Here is a 22,372-nt window from a genome sequence, read left to right as displayed (position 1 = left end):
AATTGGCTTTGTGCATGTGCAGACCACATAGCTTGCTTGCTTCTCAGAGTTCACTAGTACCAAATGTTCTCATTATATGATAATATCTCCAGGCCTCCAGGATAGAAGACTTGCAGAGCATTTCTAAGCCATTCAAACTGGGCACCTATTGTCAACCTGAGATGTTTGCTCTAATCAAGCACTTTCTCTCCCCTGTACATTGACTGACCTGAAATCCCTACACATATATGTCATGGTGTATCCTCTGACAGGTGACTACAAATGCCTGCCTTAATCAGCATTGTGGACTCTCACCTAGGCCACCTTTGTCATGTTCATTAGGAATCCAAGGTGTTCACTGGAAGTTTTCTCCACCTAGGTACACCTTCCCAAGAGCACTGTCACTTTAAAGGCAAATCATCTCTGGCTAGGAACAGGGTAAAGGAATGTGATGCAGTAAAAAGCCCCTGAAATTTGCTCCAGGCTAAAGTGAAAAGGAAGGTGAAGAGGTACTTGTTAAGAGCAGCAAATGCCATGAATTGTGTCAGGCAAAGGTGGAATCTGCTCAGTGATGTTTGGGCTCAACAAGCATGACTTAACTGTGTGAAGTAAATATATTAAGCTTTTGCAATTGTATGATGACAATACAGGTACATTTTCTTCACTCGGCATCTCTAAATGGTAACCAATATGCTCAGTATTTTTCATGCATTTTATTCAATATAACAAACAGCTTTTGATTAAGTAATTTGTATTTTTACAGAAATGCAAGTAATGCTAATGATTTTAAGAAACTTTACTATTTAACCAGCATGATGTACCTGAATGGAAGAATTTTGGCACTAAAATCACTTTAAATTTGTGATTCCAAAACCAATGAAGCACCAAAGTCACTCTGAAGGCCTGATAATTGCTCTTTGAGAAACTATGTTGTAATCCACTGTTTAAATGTGCATTTTGGCACTATCCTCAACCAGATTTTGATGCTTTAACAATCTACAACTATTCGCAATTTTGCCTGATTATTTCTTCGTTTTGTTTTCTTTGCTTTGCACTTCATCCTGTTCCTATACATTACCCATTTTTTTAATCCTGAATAGCCATTATAAATAAACTTCAGGTCCCTGTTTCATAAAATTTGTGTAGTGAAATTGCTTATGTTATAGCATTAGTGGAGCAACTAAATAAAATGCTTATAAGCACCCCAAAAGAACATATCACCTTCTCCATTGATCATTATTGTTCTCATACTGATTGTTTAAATGAAAAAAAACTAATACAGTTTTTTTATTGATTCTGGCCTAAACATGATGAAAATTGATCTGAAACAGAAAATAATTCAAAGTTAATTTAGCTGCTTCTTTCAATGTTATGACAGAGCATTAACAGACCTGCTCAAATATTTAGTCTGTTGAGTGAATGCACCTGTGTTTGATTTGTCATTTACTATTAATTAGAGGTCATGACTTCTGAACTTGTATGCATATTTGGAAAATGTATGTGTATTTGCGTCAAGTAGAAAAAAAAATCTCTCTATATATGTCTGCATATACATGTATATATATACTTCTATCAAATATGCAGGCATGTTCGCATGACATACAAAAGCAATGCAGCACATCCACTAACTTTGTCCTAATAGAAACTCAAGCAAAAGCAGGAGGAAGGTTTTTTTCTCCTGACATCAAGTATGTGGTGCCTCCTTCAGCACTGCTGTCCATCACTCCAGCACCAGCTGAAATCCTGCAGCACATTTCAGTCCAATTCTGACCACCTGGATCTGGCAGCACAGGCCACACAGAGAATTTGGAGTCCCAGTTCTTCTTCTGAATCCAGCCACTGCAGTCAGGTCCAAGCTCTGTACATTTCTGCCTGCTTGGATGAAAAGTTAGAGACCCCCACAATTCTTCTATTATCAGGAGTGAAGCCAGGGATACTGATAAAGGGGCCCATTCTCAAAGGACACACAACACCCCTTCATAGGTATGCATTGAACGATATTGTCAAAATGCACAAGGGAAACTGCAGAGCAGCAGAGAAGGAGATGAATTACTATTAAAGACATGGACTTCAGCACCCCTCCATCAGTACTGAGTTTATCCAGGAGGCAGATCAGTATAAACACCATCAGCAACTGGATGTAAGTGAGCTCCATGGACTACTTCATCCAACAAGAGCAAATTAAAAACTTCACAAGTCCACACAGAGCAGTCACAAAAATGACAGCATTCTGGCCCATAAAACAGAATTTAATGAATTTAAGAGAACAGACATTCTATAACAATGTTTCCATTTTAGAACTCTGTTACAAAAATAAACCTAAATTTGAGAAAAATTAAAGTGATACAAGGTATGCTGCTAGGTCACATTGAAATTAAAGTAAGTTTTATGACAACATTTTAGTTTTAGGGCTCTATAGGAAAACAAAAATGAATATGAGATTAAAAAATTATACTAGGTATAACTAGGTATATTGGACCACAATGAATTTAATGAGAAATTAAAAGCCTTAATATGCCTGGGTAACTCCCAATTGCTTAAAAATTGAAAAGCATACTTTTAAATAACACATAGATTAAAGAAATATCAAGAGAATTTGAAAGATATTTTTAACTAATATAAAATGATATTAATTTTGTTGCCTCAAAAATTATAAGGTCAAAATTCACCAGTACCATTTTTTAATGTGGTGGGAGATGAGGGAAAAATAATTAATCAACATAAAATATAGAACCTGTTGCTGTAGTAAAATGCAAATGAACAACTATGACTACTTTCTTTCCCCAAACAGTTCCACTTCCCTTTACCATTTTCCAGAAGTTTGAATCGATAAGTTTCTTTAAGTAATAGGTAAAACAAGCCTTCATTTCAGTTAGACTAGAAATATTTGTTTTCCTTAGTGAACTGATGTGTTTCTTCAGTGACAGGGATCATTTCTTCGGAAAATCTGTATCTTCTGTATTTCAAGCACAATGTCCTGTACCCTGGGTGACTGGGATTCACTTACTCATGGCAATTGAGAATTATTAAAGTGACAAACACAGTGAGCCCATTTTCCACCTTCTGGTTCAGCAGTGTGGGAAACCCAAGGAGTTTTGGATAAGTTTCAGATGCCAATAAGTTAGGTCCATTTCCAGTTCCTGTGTAAACTGAGTACATATTTCTTCCTTGAACATTTGATCAACTTGTTTGAATACATTTGATGAGCTCAATGGATTAGTCAGTTTTTATTACTGTGACCAAAATACCTGAAAAGAATACCTTAGAGGAAGAAATACTTATTTTGGCTCACCATTTCAGAGGTTCAGTGTTGCTGCCTGCAGCAACAATTGCATGGGTATTTATCAGAGGTGGACTGGAAATAAACTACTTCTATTCCCGTGCTGCTTCCTTGCTTGTTTGCTTATTCCCTTGCTTATTGAGGAAAAAGAGCTTGCTTAATTTTAGAGAAAGAGAGGCTTTGAGAGAAAAATAGACTTTGCTTATAGAGAAAGTTTTAGAGAAAGAGAGGCTTCTACGCTTATCAGAGATCTATTTCTTCTTAAAGTTCTACTTCTTCTTCTTAGAGGTAGGTCCCGCATCCTGTGAACTACGTGCTATCTATCTGAGGGCTAGCTGCTTCTTCTCTCTGCCAGCTGCTGCTTTTTACTGCTGATTCTTCTCTCTGCTAGCTGCTGCTTTCTGCCTTCTGCCTACTGCCCGCTTATATTCCCTCCAGGAGGCGGAGGGCAGGACCACGCCAGTTGAGATCAGGCGAGGAGCCAGCTGCTCTATCATGGCAAAGGTTAAAATGAGCAGGTGCTAGCAGGAGCACTCTGGAACACCTGTGCATGCATTGTGTGCATGGACTTAATTGAATACGGCCAATGATAAATCACCTGAGTGTGCTTATGTTAATTAACCTCCTCACTGCCAATGTGATCAAAGCAACCTCTGGCTGGCCATCAGGTGCCCTCCAAGTGCGGCCCACATGGCACAGCCCCCAACAGTTCAGTCCTTGATCAGGCAACTCCATTGTACTGGGTTGAAGGTGAGACAGAATATCATGTTAGAGGAAGTGGCATAGAAGCACTGCTCAACTCATGGTAGCCAGGAAACAGAGGAAGGGGTCACAGGGAAGATGAAAACTTCTGGGTCACAACCTGAATAATGCACCTCCTCCAGCCATGCCTCACCTGCATATACTTACTACCAATTCAGCCCTTAAAATCAGGATGGACTTATTAGGTCAGCTCTGATAAATTCTTACATTAACAGGTCTTTGGGGGGACACCGCACATTCAAACCATAACATTCCACCCCTGGTCCTCGAAAGCTCATGTCCATCTCAAAATGCAAGGTGCATTTAGTTCATTTCCAAGAACCCCATATTCTTCACAGTTCCAGCCCTGCCCAAATTTCAAGTCTTTGAAATTTTCCTTATTCCCATCTAAGAATAATTTTAATTCTTGTCTGTTAGTTCCTGTGAAAATCAAAACCAAGTTATATGTATTCAATATGAAGTTGCACAGAGTGAACAATCCCAATCCAAAAGGGAGAAACAGGGGCACACAGAGACAGAATGGTACCAAAACAAACCCAAAACCCAACCAGAATACAGGTCCCATAACTGCACTTACAGAATCTAGGATATGTGGTGGGGAGAAATACTGTCCAAAGAACCTGAATATGCCTGCCTGCTTGACCTTGCCAGTTTGAGCCCATGTGGCCTCTAATTTAACCTGGCTCTCTGTGAAGCCAGCAGCTTTTCTCAGTACACTGTTCACATTATTAGCATCTCTCTCTCTCTTTTTAAATTTGGGGTGCCCCCACATCAGTTTTGACTCCCTTTCCACAGTTCTCATGGGCAGTTCAAAGAAATTCTTACCCTGCCACATTTTGTCTGGCAAAACTGAAATCTTGGTTGAAGGCTTCAAGACCCCATTAATTCTAGCATTTTATATTCTGAATAACCAGCACCATGTGGTTGATGCAAAAGTCTACCACCAGCTCAAAGAGTGGCAGAGTTCTCTGAGGTCCTGTCTGCAGTAGCCTCTATGTGCCTAGGGGCTGGCATGGTGAAACAACTTAGACCACCCAGTGCAAGCAGGAGCCCTGTGGTCTCCTCTCAAAGGAATTTTTTATGCTACACCCTTGAGACTTCATTATGGAGATCTTGAAAATTCCTGAGATGCCTTTAAGCCATTGTTTTTTCCTATTGTTTCTGTGAAAATTATTTACATAGAATTTCTCCAACTACAACACCTTCTTTGGCACCAGTTTACCTGCAATTTTATGGCCAAACTACAAGTTTTCATAATCCTCATTTGCTGCCTTCTGATCCTAATTATCAGTAGAAATTTATAAAAACTGTGAGCAAAATGAATAACACTGCCTAAAAACTGGGTTGCCTTGAATTTTTTACCACCAGATTTATTAGTCCATCACCTTCAAATTAAGTTTCTCACACAGTCTTAAGACATGAACAAAACATAACACGAATGTCCTCTACTCCAGTTTTCAATACAGACTCATTCTCCTCTGAAACCTCAAGAACACAGACTTTACTATCTTCATTTTGGATTTCTGCATTTCCATCAGAATATCTTATTAAACTCAGCTTACAACATTCTAAAGCTTCTGCAACCTGAATCTCCAAACTGTTCCAAAGTGTTCCCACAAACCAACTTCAAATGGTTCTGAAACATATGGTTAGGTTAGTCAAAACAATGACCCAAATTCTCAGTATCAATGTGTGTTACTCAGTTTTTTTCTTTCTGTGATCAAAATACCTGATAATAGCAACTTAGAGGAGAATTTTCAGAAGCTTAGTCTATGGGCAGATAACTTCATTGCTCTGAGTCCAACGTGAGGCTGATATCATGACAGAAGTGTGAGATGGAGGGAAGCTGCTCACTTCATTGCACCATGGATTTCTTCACTTTGTTTTCCCTCCTTTCTAAGATACTGCAGGAAGTTATACCCTTCAGGTCTTGCCCACCATGATACATGTCCTCCAGCCATGCCTCACCTTCCTACATTTACCACTCAATGAGTTCACTTTAACTAAGATGCTCTTTTCGCTTACTTAAAACCACTGCTTCTCGTGCTTAAGGCCCGACCAGCGGGACAGAAGACACATACACTTCAAAGGTTCATCAAGCAGCTTCCCGTTTATTCAAACAACACCCTCAATATATACGCAGTCTCATGCACAAGCAATTGTAACCAGATATGTCCATCCAATCCTGTTAAAGGTCAAGCAATCACTCGATTGAGCATACATGTAAAGTATATCTGTCCACATGCTAGGCAGCTGAACTGATTATAAAACAGCCAATTGTAAACACATTCTGCCTTTCTCCATGCATAATCAGAACGCCGTTTGCTCTCTGCCAGTCGCCATCTTTGGATGCACGTGGCGTAACCCTGGGCCCCGGGTTCCGCCTGCCACAAAATGTAAATGGTAAGTCTATGAAAAATAGCACTGGTAGCTATTAAGTGAAATTAGCCAGAACTGAAAGATAAATGCAATCTGTTATTACTCAATTGTGGCAACTAAAATATCGATCTCTTAGAAGACTGGGATAAAATAGTGGCAATGAGACTGACAAAAAATGGCAATAGAGAGAGGAGGAAGTGAGTGGAGGAAGTGAGAGGTGAATGGGAGGGAGGGATTTGAGGGGAGGAAGTGGAGGAAGGAGGTGAGAGAAGAAAGTTTGTTGTGAGAAATCCTAGTTCTTGGCTGGCAGCAGTGAATATCTCAAGTGAGTAAGGAAAACTTGCAGGGAGATTTCCACTTCTCCTACCTAGGAAAGTAAACAACTGCCCCAAGTTGACTCAATGTTACCGAAGGAACCCTTATAGGAACCTGGTGGTCTGATCCCCTATGGCACATTATGATTGGGCAAAAAACCTGTAAAATGTATGACTGTTCTCACAATAAATGAGTTTGCAGGCTGCTCTCCACAAGCCTACTTCCACCCAACTCCCAGAATCTGGGGTCTTGACTCTGCATCCTTGCCAGTGTATGAGCTAGCCTGGCACAAACTACAGAAGTTAGAGGAGGAAGTAAGGGGAAGATACAAAAGGAGGAGAAATAGCTTCAGTTTTCTCTGTACAGTAGGGTAAAGACTGATTGCAGTGACAAATGGTATGTTTCCAATGTCTAGAACAATGTGAAGACATTGTTTTTAAGACATTGTTTTTAAGACAGTGAAACAATTAATGTTTGAAGAGTAGAAAGTGTTTAGTGCCCTAATTTGCTTGTTGCACACTGTATAAATTCATAAGATCACCCAGAAAGATGAATAAATATTCTCTCAACAATAATTACAGGTTTACCCTGGTGAGGTCAAACTCATGCTGATGAGCTCCTGCACTGACTCTGTCTAAGCCAATATAGCCACTTTCTGAAAGGTCCATGTACTAAGAAGCAGGGGGCTGGTGGGACTGCTGGCATTTCCTAGAGAGTGTAAATATTTGAACCAATTATTGGGGCCCTCAATGAAAGTTTTCCATAGTGAAGCACTTAGAGCAGATTCCTAAAATAGTCCTAAGGGGTCCATTTACATGTACCTTTCCAAAGAGTCTCCCTTCTTCATCTTGCTCTGTCTGACCACTTGCCGTTGTACATACTGAAGATCTGGTTACTAATGTGTACCTGTATTATTTAGTCCCTCTGGCCTCCAACTCTTTCAAAATCTGCAGGTGCCTGTCATACCAAGTTCCCCTGTACTGTCAACATCTTCTCTGAATGGCCTCTTCACCCTGGGAAACCCAGCCTCACCTACCCATTAAGTGTGAAGAATTTCTTCACACAGTGTAAGCTCACAGATTCAAGAGAACATACCCAGACTAGTCTCTTCCACTCTGGCTTCCCTCCTTGATCACATTCTTTAAACACCTTACCCATAACAACCATATAATTCCAAATTAATCATGAATAATTTCTATCTCTATGAACAGAAAAAGGTGCTCCCTATAATATTACAGTCTTTGATTTTATATTGGTTCAGAGAGCAGGATTAGTTTCCATATGGACACATTTTTTTCTTAAAAAAATATGTTTACATGGCTATGAGGAGGATCCAACAGAGAGAAAGATGGAGAGAGGAGATGAAGACAGAGAGGAATCTCATGCAAGAGCAGGAGGATGGGCTCAGGCAAGAGCAGGACCACCCCCCGCACCCTCCCTGGAAGCAGGCTGAAAGTGGGGGTGCAGTGTGAAGAAGGCTGAAGCATTCAGAGACAGGAGAGTTGGATTCTGACCCATCAGGTTTCCCAACCAAATTTATTTTTTTCCAAGTTGAGTCAAGGGAATGTGCAGGGGTCTGGACAGATCATGCCTTACTAGATTATGTAGAATGAGACCATATTTCCAGTCAGTTCCCATAACATTCCTCCAATTAGTCTTGTTTTAAGGATTTGGCAACAAATCCTTAGTAAAGGTCATAAGTAAATTTTCAAGCTGAGTCTTCTATTCAGGAGTGGATCTGGCAGTTTAGACTTGTCTCTCTGAATTTAAGGCCTCATTTTATCACATGATTTCTGAGTCTGCATTCCACTTTAGTAAAATGCTGAGTACATTATTATTTTCACAAAAAGTTGGTCTGCCTCTCAAACAGGAGGAAGTATTTCATCATAGCATAATTTAACTTTATTTGGATTAATAACTTAATCCCAATAAATTATTATGGAAAGTACAGTGTAGGAGTTAATTGCTCCTACTACTAATGTAGCCATTACTCAACTGAACACTTGTAAGCTCTGCCTGCTTTTTGGTTGATCCTTATGACCCAAACTTACAAAATCAAAGGATTTTGGTGAACATTAAAAAATATCTTAGAGCTCTCAATCCTATTCTGGAATAGCTGGGTTCCTCCCTCCTAAAGATAATTCTGAGCAGCAGGAAAGAGCTGTAAATCTGAGAAGGTTGGAGGATTTGCTTTAAGCTTGAGCTGGGTTCATCTCCAAGTTATCAAAGTCAGGTGAAATGGCCTAGGTTTCTCTCCTGTGGGCATGGACATTGAAGATCAATTAGAGGGAAAGGAGAACATATATAGCTTGCTGGAGGAAGGCTCCTGCACACCAGATGCCACAGCTCCTCTTTCTGTCCCCCTGTGTAGAATGTAGAAGTGTGAAATGTATTACTGTGGTTTGGCTTAAACAAGGCAATAGCAAAGAAAGATGTGTGGACAAAGCAGTAACTTAGGGAAATGTTACATAAGGGGGAAGAGCTTTGTGATTTCAGCATAAGAAGAATAGTAGAGATGTGAGCAGGGAGCACTGAATGTGTTCTGAGAATTCCTTCATGGTGCCTTAGACTTCTCCTGTCAGGAGACCTTGGCGAGATGAGGGCCTGCTGCTCAGTGGCAGGACCAAGCTGCTTATCCTCGTACAGTGTGAGCATGGCTTAGGGGCTTAAATATTTTAAATAATCCAGTGGACTGTCAGAAGATGAGATTTAATTAAAAATTACTTCTCTCAAAATACCAACTCAAGAACTTCAGACAAGCTGAATTGAAGTGATGATTTTGAACTAAGTTGATTTGGGTTAGTTTTAACTAATGGAGACATTTTGGAGATGTTTTTTCCTATCTTAAGGAAACATATTATGATGCACAGAGTATATGCTATTCCATAACAATTTGGAAAAACTAAGAATAAACTTAAGGGCACAATTTGGTGATGAGAACCCTTTTAAAATTTTACCATGTGCTACTCTCAAGGGGTACAACTCTAGTTGAGACAATAGATTTCTCTGGGCCTGAGTCATCTCAATGTTTAAAGTATGAAAGGAAGAGAGGATATCAATACATATTCAGGACTTTATGTGCTAAATATAGAATTCACTTAGTTCCACTTTATAGCTATCATATGAAATTGTTGGGAATTGCTCAGAGAAACAATTTGCTTATTGGTCTTGGGCTGTTGTTCATAATATTTTTAAAATGTGCATTACCTCAAATTTCTTTCATCTGTCTAATTTCTCTTGCTAGAGTTTCAAAGAAATGTTGAATAAAAGTGGTGAAAGAGGGCATCCTTGTCTTGTTCCAGTTTTTAGAGGGAATGCTTTCAGTTTTTCTCCATTTAGAATTATTTTGGTCTTAGGTTTAGCATTTATGACTTTTATTATAATGAGGTATATTCCTACTACCCTAGTTTTTCTAGTGTTTTGAACATGAAGGGGTGCTGTATTTTGTCAATTGCTTTTTCTGCATCTATCAAGATGATCATTTGATTCTTGTTTTTAAGTCTATTGATATGATGAATTACATTTATTCATTACATGCATTGGATCAACCCTGCATCCCTGGGATGAACTCCACTTGATTGAGGTGCTCAATCTTCTTAATGTTTGTGTATATGAGTTGCAACAATTTTATTGAGAATTTTTGCATCTATGTTCATCAGGAATATTTGTCTGAAATTTTCTTTCCTTGAAGTGTCATTGTCTAGCTGTGGTATCACAGTGATATGAACCTCATGGAATGTGTTTGGAAAGGTTCTCTTGTTTTCTATTTCATGGAGCAATTTGGGTAGTATTGTTGTAGATTCTTCCTTAAAGGTATTGTAGAACTCGGCTGACAATCTGTGTGCTTCTGGGCTTTCTTAATTGGTAGAATATTAATGGTATTTCTATTTCATTGCTTGAAATTGTTCTGTTTAAATCATGTGTCATTGAAACTGGAGCTAGAGGAGTTAGAAGATAAAAGTTAAAGGTATACAAATAGGTAGAGAAGAACTCAAACTATCACTATTTGCCAACAATATGATTCTGTATTTGGAATATCCCCCCAAAAAACCACCAAAACACTTCTAGAACTAAAAAAAGAATTCAGCAAAGTAGAAGGTTATAAAATCAATACTTACAAATCAAATGCATTCCTATACATCAGTAATGAATCCACAGAAAGAAAAAAAAAGAACAATACTCCATTCACAATAGCCTCAAAAAATATGTGGGAATTAATCTAACAAAAGAGGTAAAAGACCTCTACAATGAAAACTACAGAACACTAAAAAAGAAATTGAAGAAGATCTTAGAATATGAAGAAACCGCATATGTTCCTGGATATGTGGAATTAATATTGTAAATGGCCATCCTACCAAAAGCATTACACAAATTTAATGCAGTTCATATTAAAATCCCAATGATGTTATTCATAAAGCAAAAAAAGCAACCATGAAATTCATCTGGAAAAATAAGAGACCCAGAAGACCCAAAACAATACTTAGTAAGAAAATTGAAGCAGTAGATATCACAATATGAGACCTCAACGTATATTACAGAGCAATTGTAATAATAAAAAAAAAAAAAACAGCATGGTATTGGCACCAAACCAGACATGTAGATCAATGGTACAGAATAGATGATACAGAGATAAATCCACATAAATACAGATATCTCATAGTAGACAAATGTGCTAGAACATTCACTGGAGAAAAGATAGATTATTCAACAAATGGTGCTGGGAAATATGGAATACCACATGTAACAAAATGAAATTAAAACTTTATCTCTCACCCTGCATGAAACTCAAATTACTGTGGATCAAAGACTTAGGTACTGGAACCGAAACCCTGTATCTACTAGAAGGAAAAGGAGGCCCAAATCTTCACGATGTCAGCCTAGGTTCTGACTTCCTTAACAAGACCCCTAATGCACAAGAAGTTAAATCAAAAATCAAAAATGGAATGGACTCAAACTGAAAACTTCTCAGCAAAAGACACGACGAATCCTATGAAGAGACAACCTACAGATTGGGAGAAAATCTTTACCACATGAATCTCAAATGAAGATGAGGATACATAAAAACTCAAAAAACTTAACACCAAAAAAGAAATAAACTAATTAATGGACTGAGGAACTGAATGAACATTTCAGAGAAGATATACAATTGATCAATAAACATGAAAAAATGTTCAACATCTCTAGCAATTAGATAAATGCAAATCAAAACTACTCTAAGATTTCATCTCCCTCCAATTAGAATGGCAATTATCAAGAATACAAACTACAATAAATGTTGGTAAGGATGTGGGGGAAAAATGTAAAATCATACAATGCTGGTGCGAATGCAAATTGGTGAAACCATTATGGAAAGCATTATGGAGATTCCTCAGGAAAGTTGGAAAGGAAACATCATTTGTCCCAGTTTTCCCACTCCTTGGTTTACACCCAAAGGATTTAAAATCAACATACTACAGTGACACAGTCACATCAATGTTTATAGCAGCTCAATTCACAATGGCTAAACTATGGAACCAACGTAGATACCCTTCAACACATGAATGGATAGCAAAATGTAATATGCATATATATATTTATATATATATATATGTATATATAAACACACAAACATATATAATGGGATATTACTCAGCTTAACAAAGAATGAAATTCTGGCATTTACTGATAAATGGATGGATTCAGAGAATATCATTCTAAGTGAAATAAGCCCAGTTCAAAATCCAAAGGCAGAATATTTTCTCTGATATGCAAGAGTTAATTCACTATAAGATGGGTAGGGAAGAACAGAATTACTTAATGTTAGATATAGGGTAGTGAAGGGACAAGAAAGGGCATGGGAGAAGGAATGATAGTGCAGTGAAACAGACATTAATACTTCATGTACATATATGACTGCATGACAGATGTAATCCTGCAATGTATATAATTAGAAAAATGAGAGATAACACTCCATTTATGTATGATCTATCAAAATGTATAAATGCATACTGCTATTATGTACAACTAATTAGAAAAAAATAAATTAAAAAAATATACACATTACCTGTTACCCTATATTCAGGGACCTACACTTGCTGCACTTAACATTTATTAGGCCCCATCAAATGAAGGTTTGACTGACTACCTATTTGAGCAATATGACTCAGGATGATCAAGGTAAATGGTAAACACAGACTCAACACGTAGCCACAGGAAAAATATTATCCAGGTTTAACGTCCCCAAGAAGGTGGCATTTCATGTATGAAATGAGTTTCCATATCCAATAAAGAAAGTCACTTGTCACTAATAGAAATAAACACTCATGTGTTAGTCATTTTAAAGGGAAACATATGTTTACAATTAGATTCTCTACTGTATGGGTTACAGTTCAGAATGTCATAAAAATGGTTTGGCTGTACTTAACACAATAATGACTTATTTCTAAATAGAAGACCTCCTTGTTTTCAGGAAATGAATGAGTATAATTCCTTCCAGGTTCCAGTATAATTGGGATTGAAGAGTGGCTGCATTAATTTTTAGCCCCACCAGCAATGTATGAGTGTACCTTTTTTCCCACATCCTCTTCAACACCTATTGTTGGTAGTATTCTTGATAATCACCATTCTAATTGGTGTGAGATGGAATCTTAGGCTAGTTTTGATTTGTATTTCTCTTATTACTAGAGATGTAATGAACATTTTTTTCATATATCTGTTGATTGCTTGTACATCTTCTTCTGTGAAGTGTCTGTTCATTTCCTTAGCCCATTTGTTGATTGGGTTATTTGTATTCTTGGTGTAGAGTTTTTTGAGTTCTTTATAGATTCTGGAAACTAGTGCTGTATCTGAAGTATGTGTGGCAGAGATTTTCTCCCACTCTGTAGGCTCTCTATTCACATTGCTGATAGTTTCCTTTGCTGAGAGAAAGCTATTTAGTTTGAATCTATCCCAGTTATTGATTCTTCCTTTTATTTATTGTGCTATGGGAGTCCTGTTAAGGAAGTCTGATCCTGGGCCAACATGTTGAAGATTTGGACCTACTTTTTCTTATTTAAGATGAAGGGTCTCTGGTCTGATTCCGAGGTCCTTGATCAATTTTGAGTTGATTTTTGTGCAGGGTGAGAGATAGGGATTTAGTTTCAATCTGCTGCTTATGGATTTCCAGTTTTCCCAGCACCATTTGTTGAAGAGGCTATCTTTTCTCCATTGCATATTTTTGGCACCTTTGTGTCTAGAATGAGAAAATTGTATTTATTTGGGCTTGTGTCTGTGTCTTCTATTCTGTACCATTGATCTAACTGTCTATTTTGGTACCAATACCATGCCATTTTTGTTACTATTGCTTTGTAGTATACTTGAAGTCTGGTATTGCAATGTCTCCTGCTTTACTCTTCCTGTTAAGAATTGCTTTAGCTATTCTGGGTTTCTTATCCTTCCAGATGAATTGGAATCTTCCATGATTGCTTGCTCTATTTCTGTAAGGTAAATCATTGGGATTTTAATTGGAATTAATGGCAGCAGAATATTGCTTACTGTTCTTTCATGTTGAAAAAACAATAATCCAAGATGACAACCCAAATAAATATTTGGGACACAATGTGGCATCTGAATGTCTTTCAAATGGAAGAACACAAACATAGAAAGCAGAAAGTCACACTGAGACTAGATGATGGAAGATGTTAAACATTTGTATGCAAATATAAGAAACAACAAAATTAAATGTAATATTTAAAAATGGTTAGCATTTGGTATAAGGCAGAGGCTCAAAGTTTGGTCCAGTGCCTAAATGTGTTTGAGAATGTTTTTCACATTTGACTTCAATATTTAGAAAATGAAGACATGAATGCCTAAATTCATGGAATTTGGGATGTGGGTGGATTATATTCAATCTGAAGAAGAGTTCAGATGAGTTACTGTATCTTAAAGATTCCTACATAGACAGAAACAATGTCTGAGTGCATGTGTTTAATTTTTCCATATCCATATATGTTTCCATTATGATATTAGTTCTAGCATGCCACCATGTCAGACAGAATAAAAACCTTTCATATTGTTAAATCTGTCATTTTTATCATCTGTAATTTACTTACTCAAAGAAATGAAAATTTGTATGAAAATCTATGTGCTTGATTTTCATACTTAGGGCTTCAGAAAATGGAAAACTTACTAGGACAAAATATCCAAAGAACACATTATAACTAGGGTGGATCTTATGGAACACATGATACCTTTACAATTTAAGAACAATGCTTTTGGATGGTGACCCACTTTTAGGACCAGCAGAGAAGCTTCTGTTGAGAAGGTGAGCAGCACAGCTCCTGGGAGAAGACCCTGGTTACTCAACTGCAGTACTGACCATTGGAATGGAAGAGCAGGAACTAAAGATGTGAAGGAGGCGAGGTCACTGTAGTTGCAGTTTCAAGCACACAGGGACTTTCTGAGTCACACTGGCCAAGTCTGTGGTAAACATGAGTGCTGAGTTGAAGAGTGGGAAGCAGGACCCTGGCTTCCTTGGGTGCTGAGACTGGCGCATAGCCTTGAGGAATGCTCCTGCCAGGATTCAGCAAGATGGAAGGCTTCAACTTCCATTCTGGGTTTGCTATGCCTGGTAGTAGGGTGTACTTCAGAACCAGGTACATGTCTATGAGTTGCTAAGATGGTTATAGAAAGAACTGGGGCAAGAACATTCTATTCAGGTCTTAAAATCAATTGAACGAAGGCTATGGTTCTGAAGGAAAAATTATTAACAAAGTCTAATAAAGTCAATTCCTTCTTAGTCTCCTTTCTGGTTTTATGTTGTTTATTTCTTAGCATTTGTGTTTTGTTTTTCTTTCAAGGAAATCAAAGCAGTGCATTTTTATGGAGAAATGGAACCATACTTCAAATTAGTTTATTTTGTTGAGGTTGTTTCCCCAAACTCAGAAAGATTTATTTCTCTTGCTACTGATCATCTTTTTTCTCATCTGTTTGGGTAACTCAGGAATGGTGGCCCTCATCTTCTTGGACCTCTGGCTCCACACCCCCATATGTACTTTTTCCTCAGCAAGCTCTCCATCATGGATCTGATGTACTTCTCCACCACTGTCCCCAAAATGGCCATCAACTTCCTCTCTGGCCTGAAGAGCATTTCCTTCCTGGGATGTGCCATGCAAAACTTATTCTTTCTGACAATGGCATGTTCTGAAGACTTACTCCTTGCCTCCATGGCCTATGACCACTTTGTGGCTATTTGCCAACCCCTCCACTACCCCATCACATGGCATAAAAGGATGTGTTTGAAGATGTTCCTGGGGTCCTGGACATTGGCTCTATCAACTCCCTGGCACACGCTTGCTATACCCTTCATCTTCCTTACTGCAGGTCCAGGGCCATCAATCATTTCTTCCATGATGTTCCTGTGATGTTGCCTCTGTTCTGTATTGACACCTCAGCCTATGAATACATGGTACTTGTGAGTTCATTCCTAATTCTCTTCCTCCCTTTCCTTGGCATTACTGCCTCCTACGGATGGGTCCTTTTAGCTGTCTTCCATATGTGCCCAAAAGAGTGAAGAAGAAAGGCCTTCATCATGTGCTCCACACACTTAGTGGTGACATTTTACTATATATATTTTGCCTACAATTATTTCCAACTCAGGAATCTGCACTCACCAACAAAAGAGTCTGACTGTCTTCTACGCCATCCTCACTCCCATGATCAATCCCATCATCTACAGCCTGAGGAACAAGGAGGTCCTGCGGATGAGGAGAACATGTGGGATTTTCTCCTTCAGGAAGAAATGAGCATGACTGTCCCTGCTCCTCTGTATTGCCTCTTTCCATACAGATTAAACACTTTGGATCTGACCTGTATATATGTGTACACTGGTGAGCCACATATTTAAGATTTTCTATTTTCTAGTTATACATTTAAAAGCAATATTAATTTAATCATAGATCATTATATACAGCTATAATAATTAATTTATTTAAATGAAAATATTATAGATGATTGTATTAAGTCAACATTAATTATACATTGCATTATATTGTATTATAAGTGATATATTTTGTTTGTAAATATACTACCACCAATGTGTACTTTGATGTGTAATGTTATTATTTCTATGTCTGATATACAATCATTACTGTGCTTGTATGCTTTGTTTTCATTCTAAATCATCACAGTGTTGTATTTCACACATACAGCAAATAGCAACCTGGATCATACACATTTCAAGAATCCAATTATCACATTTGCCAGTGTACACAAGAGTACAGGACATCCGAGTTACTGACTGTCCTCCCCTTCAGGGTCAGATGTGGCTTCTTTTTCTGATCATTTTTTCTGATGTTGGACAATGAACTTTACCCCACATACTTTAAGAGAATTGTTTACTTACTTTTAAATTTTAGACTTTAAAAATGTTATTCTTTAATCAATGTATTATAATTATAAATAATATTTGAGTTCATTTTTACAAAAGCATACTGCTGGGGATTTCATTTTAGTCCTCAGTGCATCCCCCTTATCCCATCTTCCCTCTCTTATTTTTATTCCTATATAAATTTTTCTTTTATTCATTTAAATAATTTTGGGGGTAGTACTGGGAATTGAACTCAGCACTCAATCACTGAGCTACAACCCCAGCCCAATTTTGCATTTCATTTGGAGGCAGGGTCTCACTGAGTTGCTTGGCATCACTTTTGCTGAAGCTAGCTTTGAACTAGTGATCCTCCTGTCTCAGCCTCCCAAGCTGCTGGGATTACAGACATATGTCACTGTGACCAGCTTCATTTTTAAATTTTTGATTGGTGCTTTCTGCATACACACAAAGGTCAAGTTCCCCATGTATATTTATATACACCCATAATGTGATTTTGTTAATTTTATTCTGCATTCCCTCCCTTTTTCCATCCCTCCTCTCTCTGTGTCAATCTACTTATTAAACTACAATGATCTTCTGGATGTATTATATGACATCCATTCTTCTCTTTATTCCTATTTTGCACAAACTTCTATGTATGTGAGACAACACTTGACCTTGATTTTCTGAGTCTGGTTTATTTCTCTCATCATGATGTTCCCCACATCCATCGATTTACTGAAAAATGCCATAATTTTAGTATTCTTTATGGTTGAGGAAAAATTAATTGTATATATGTTCCATGTTTTCTTAATCCACTCTCCTATGAATTGGCACCTAGGCTGATTCTATAACTTGGCTATTGCTAAATGTGCTGTTATGAACATTCATGTGACTGTATTGCTATAGTATGCTGACTTCAGTTCTTTGAAGAAATACTGAGTGGTAGGATAGATGGATCTTATGGTGATTTCATTCATAGTTTTATGAGGAATCTCCCTACTATTTTCCAGAGGGGTTTCACTACTTTGCAGTCCCACCAACAATGAAAGATTGTGCATTTCCCCCAAATCTCCAACATTCATTATTTGTTTTCTTGGTAATTGATCTTATGACTGTAGTGACATGGAATCCTAGTGTAGTTTTATTTTGCATTTACTAGCATGCTAGAGATATCAAACATTTTCTCACAAATTTTCATGGCCATTTCTTCTTCTGAGAAATGTCTGTTTAGTTTTTAGCCCATTTCTTAATTGGGTTGTTTTGGTTAGAAGCTTTTTTTGTTCTTTATACATTCCAGACATTATTCCCCTATCAGAGGAGAAACTGACAAACATTTTCTCCCATTCTATAGGCTCTTTATGTTAGTAACCATTTACTTTTCAGCACTGAGTTTTTAAAATTTGATCCGTCCAACTTGTTAATTCTTTATTTCTTGAGCTTTAGGGTTTTTGTGAATGAAGTCAGTGCCTGCACTGCTATGTGGGAGTATAGATGCGATCTGTTCTCCGAGGACTTGCAAATATTCTGATTTAATTTCTGAGTTTTTAATTCACTTTGACTTGGCTTTTGTTCAGGATGAGAAATAAGAATCTCATCTCAATCTTTTACTTATTTCCCAGCACAATTTGTTAAAAAGATTATATTTTCCAACATAATATTTGCAACTTTGTCAAGTATCAGATGACTGTAAGTATGTGAGCTTTCTTTGTGTTTTAAATTCTATTTTGTTGTTATTCAGGTCTGTTTTGATAGCATTAATACCCTGGTTTTATTGCTATAGCTCTGTAGAATAATTTGAAATCACATATTCCAGTATGTCCAGCATCACTCTTCTTGATCAGGATCATTTTGGTTATTCCGGGTCTCTTATTCTTTCAAATAAATTTTAGAACTTGATGATGTTGTTTTTCTGTGAAGAATGCCATTGGTATTTTGATGGAGATTGCATTGAATGTGTATACTGATTTTGACAATATTAGCTCTGCTTATCCATGAACACGGAAGGCCTTTCCATATTCTAAGTTCTTCTTCAATTTTATTCTACATTGTTCTACAATTTTAATTGCAGAGATCTTTCAACTCCTTTGTAAGATTACTTTCTGAGTATTTTATTTTATTTGTTTGAGGTTACCATGAATGGAATCATTTTCCTAATTTATTTCTCAGCAGAATTACTGTTGGATTATATAGAAAAGCTACTGAAATATAAGTGTTGATCTTGTATCTGGCTACTTTGCTAAATTCATTTATCAACTCTAGAAGTCTTTTGTTGCTAACAATAGTACCAAAGTCTTTCAATATATTATTGGTACTATTTACAATATATTACAATATATAACTGGTACTCTTCAAAAAGATAAATGCGATTTACAAACCCTTAGCCAAAATAACTGAAAAGAGAGAGGGAAGACCCAAACAACTCTACATGTTGAAGTATTATTGAGGTTCACATGGGACTAGTTTATATGTAGACTGAAACTGCTATTACTTGGTAGAGTTTTGAACATTTTTCAGCAGAAAGATCTCTACTCCATGAACTTGGACTTGAAAATGAGTGTTCTGATTGTTTCTAGCTCCTCTTAAAGAAAGGGGGAGCCAGGAATAGAAATACTGTTAGCAAGAAATAAATGTCTAGGAAAATAAATGTCTCAAAATAAATGTGTAGGAATTATGGGATCAGATTTAACATGAGCACCACTAAACCATCATGAATTAGATCAGACATAAAACAGCAAGTGTTTACTATGTCATCCACTACATTAAAAATCACAACAGAATGAATGAGTTAGGAATTATATAAACAACAAAGTCTATCAGATTATGTATATGCTGTTTTTTTAAGTGCAGAGAGAACAGGGTAGGAAAGTAAGAGAATGTTTGAAACACTTAAAGAATGAACAGAGGAGAAACAGAAGATAAGTAGTAGATTGTGGCTATAAAGAGAAGTAGAACATAATTAAAAGCAATAAAATAATGAATGAGAAGAAAGTAGAACAGGAAAATTTGGCTATTAGTAGAGACAGAAGTGAAGAGGAGGTAATAAGAGGGAAACAATCAAGGTAGGTACAAAAGAATGTAAGCTCAAAAGAGTCAAACTTACATATAATTTTACCCCACCAAAGTCAAACCAAGACTAAATAATGGATGAAGAAAGCAATTGAAATGAATGTAAAATTATATGAAAAAATATATATCCAATCTTCCTATCTGCACAGTGAGAGCAAACTCATATACTCACAATTATCCAAAATGACAAAATATAAAGTATGATTTTGAAAGAGTAAGTGAATAGGGAACAAAAATGGTAAAAAAATTAATGAAATGCAAAGGACTTGTTTCCATGGAGGCAAACAAAATTTTGTCCAGGATGGATATTCATTGCCTCTGCAGTTAGCCATTTATTGTATTGTATTGTATTTATTTATTTAGTCTCTGTAAAGGCCCTGGGAGTGGTTGAGTGTTTTTGGTTTTCACACCAAGGTGCCAGGTTTGGGTTGGAGTTAGAGCCGGTGATATTAACTGCAAGCTTCCCATCTCCCAGTATCATATAGCATAGAATGGGGAGTGATAACCAGTGGTGTACTTCCATAGCAAGCTTGGTGCAGAGTTCTAAAATGGAAGTTCCTGTAGTCAGGATTAGGTGTGGCTGACCTTTGGAACTAATTTGATGGCTATTTGACATATGATCCATAACACCTCTTGCTGGGAGATGCTGATCTCTGCTGGACATCTGGGTCTCTAGGGCTTCCTGTGAACTCCACATTTAGGATGCAGAATTTAAGCCTCCACAGATCTCACATTCACTGATATGAATATAAATTGCCTATAGTTATGCCTAGAGTCTGAATTACCCATGGTTATTCCTAGAGTGTAAATACTGTTTTCTGACTGGTTATTTCCATCTTCCCAGTAGCTTATATGGGATTACAGCAATTAAGAGAGACCACTGTCCTTGATATCTCAAGCCTGGATTAACCAAGGTACAATTCTCTCTGTGCCTGTTTCACTCACACTGGCTCAGGCACAATCTGTACCTCACAATAGGTGACTGCTATGTCAGACTTGCAACTCCTTCATGAGCTCCTGCTCTCTTGTCTCTGCTTGCTGCTGTGAGGCCACTTGTAAATGGTGCCCACTTTCAGTGACCCTGGTTCCCCAGAACTCTAAAGCAACTTTGTTTGCTTTTCACTCAGCAACTTTTGCCACCACCTGTGAGTCCAGAAGCTCCCACACCTCAACTTTTTCCTGTGCTTTCCCTCTCTCTCTACCTATGCTTCTCTGCTCCTCAGCAGTTGTGGCTCCCCTGCCAAATCAATGCAAGTCTAATGCATGATTCATATTGTGCACAAAGCATCCAACTTTCTGTGTCCCTATACTTGTTTTGTTTTGGTTTGAATTATTGTCCACAGTGAATTTTAGTTATTTTCCTTAGGTACCCACCCTGCTAAAGAGCAGTCTTCTCTTTTTTAAATCTTGAGCTAAGGAAATGCTGGGAAAAGCACCCTTCCTCTACTATGCCATCTTACCTTCCATTAATTTTTAGTTTTCATCTTTCTAGTGATATTAAACTCCAAGTGGATCCTAGAATTCATGATTATTTTTATCTGTGGTCATTCTTCTGAAATACAGCATGCAACCAAAGCTCTTTCTGCCACAGGGAGAGTTGCTAAACTTTTCTTTCATTGCCCTTTTTAAATTCTTCATCAAACACTGTCCATGGTCCTTGAACTTCCCTGAGAGATTCATCTTTGATTTTAATCATCAGTGATTCATCTGAGTTGGATGCTGGGGTTTCTACTTTGCTAAAATCTATTCTGTTAATACCTTCTGCCTAAAGGGCACATGACTTTACAATCCAAAACTTCACTGACAGGTTTTTATATATAATGGTCACTGTGTTATTCTTTCTAATATACTTGTTCATTCCGTTCCATGAGCTTTCACCACAAGACTAATTCCTTCCTGCATATAATTCTGATATCTGTGCTCTTTCCACATTTCACCAAACCATGCTCATGTGCTGTCTTCAGGTCCTTTGATCCTAGAATGAGTCAACACAATATATTTACTATTTCACTTGGTAATAACTTTTATTAATATTATTTCTTGCAATTATATTGTTCTTGGTGTGTATATATACAGCCTGATTCCTCTGTGTTTCTGAAGATTTTAAGGACCACCACATATAATTAAATATGTTCCTTTTTTTAATCTTTGGAGATTGATTTCTTTTTAATTTTTTAAATTTGTTCTAATTAGCTATATAATTTCTTTTTCTCTCTCTCAACTAAGAATCCTGGCTGATACAACCATATTTCAACATCAATTTG

General features: G+C 37.3%; 1 protein-coding gene and 1 pseudogene across 2 annotated transcripts in view; both read left to right on the top strand.

Moving 5' to 3' along the window:
• LOC306665789 (uncharacterized protein) overlaps positions 1–22,372 on the top strand; it is a gene marked incomplete at its 5' end in the record, with an annotated part of 729,076 nt that overhangs the window by 460,039 nt on the left and 246,665 nt on the right. The gene's annotated exons all lie outside the window — the stretch shown is intronic.
• LOC306665621 (olfactory receptor 2L13-like) lies at positions 15,554–16,533 on the top strand (annotated as a pseudogene). The gene has a single exon. The product of its transcript is annotated as an olfactory receptor 2L13-like (transcript).

This window comes from Sciurus vulgaris, assembly GCF_902686455.1.
Source record: "Sciurus vulgaris genome assembly, chromosome: 7".
Taxonomy (NCBI): Eukaryota; Metazoa; Chordata; class Mammalia; order Rodentia; family Sciuridae; genus Sciurus; species Sciurus vulgaris.
Note: the sequence above shows the minus strand (reverse complement) of the source record. Positions and strands in the feature narration are given on the sequence as shown.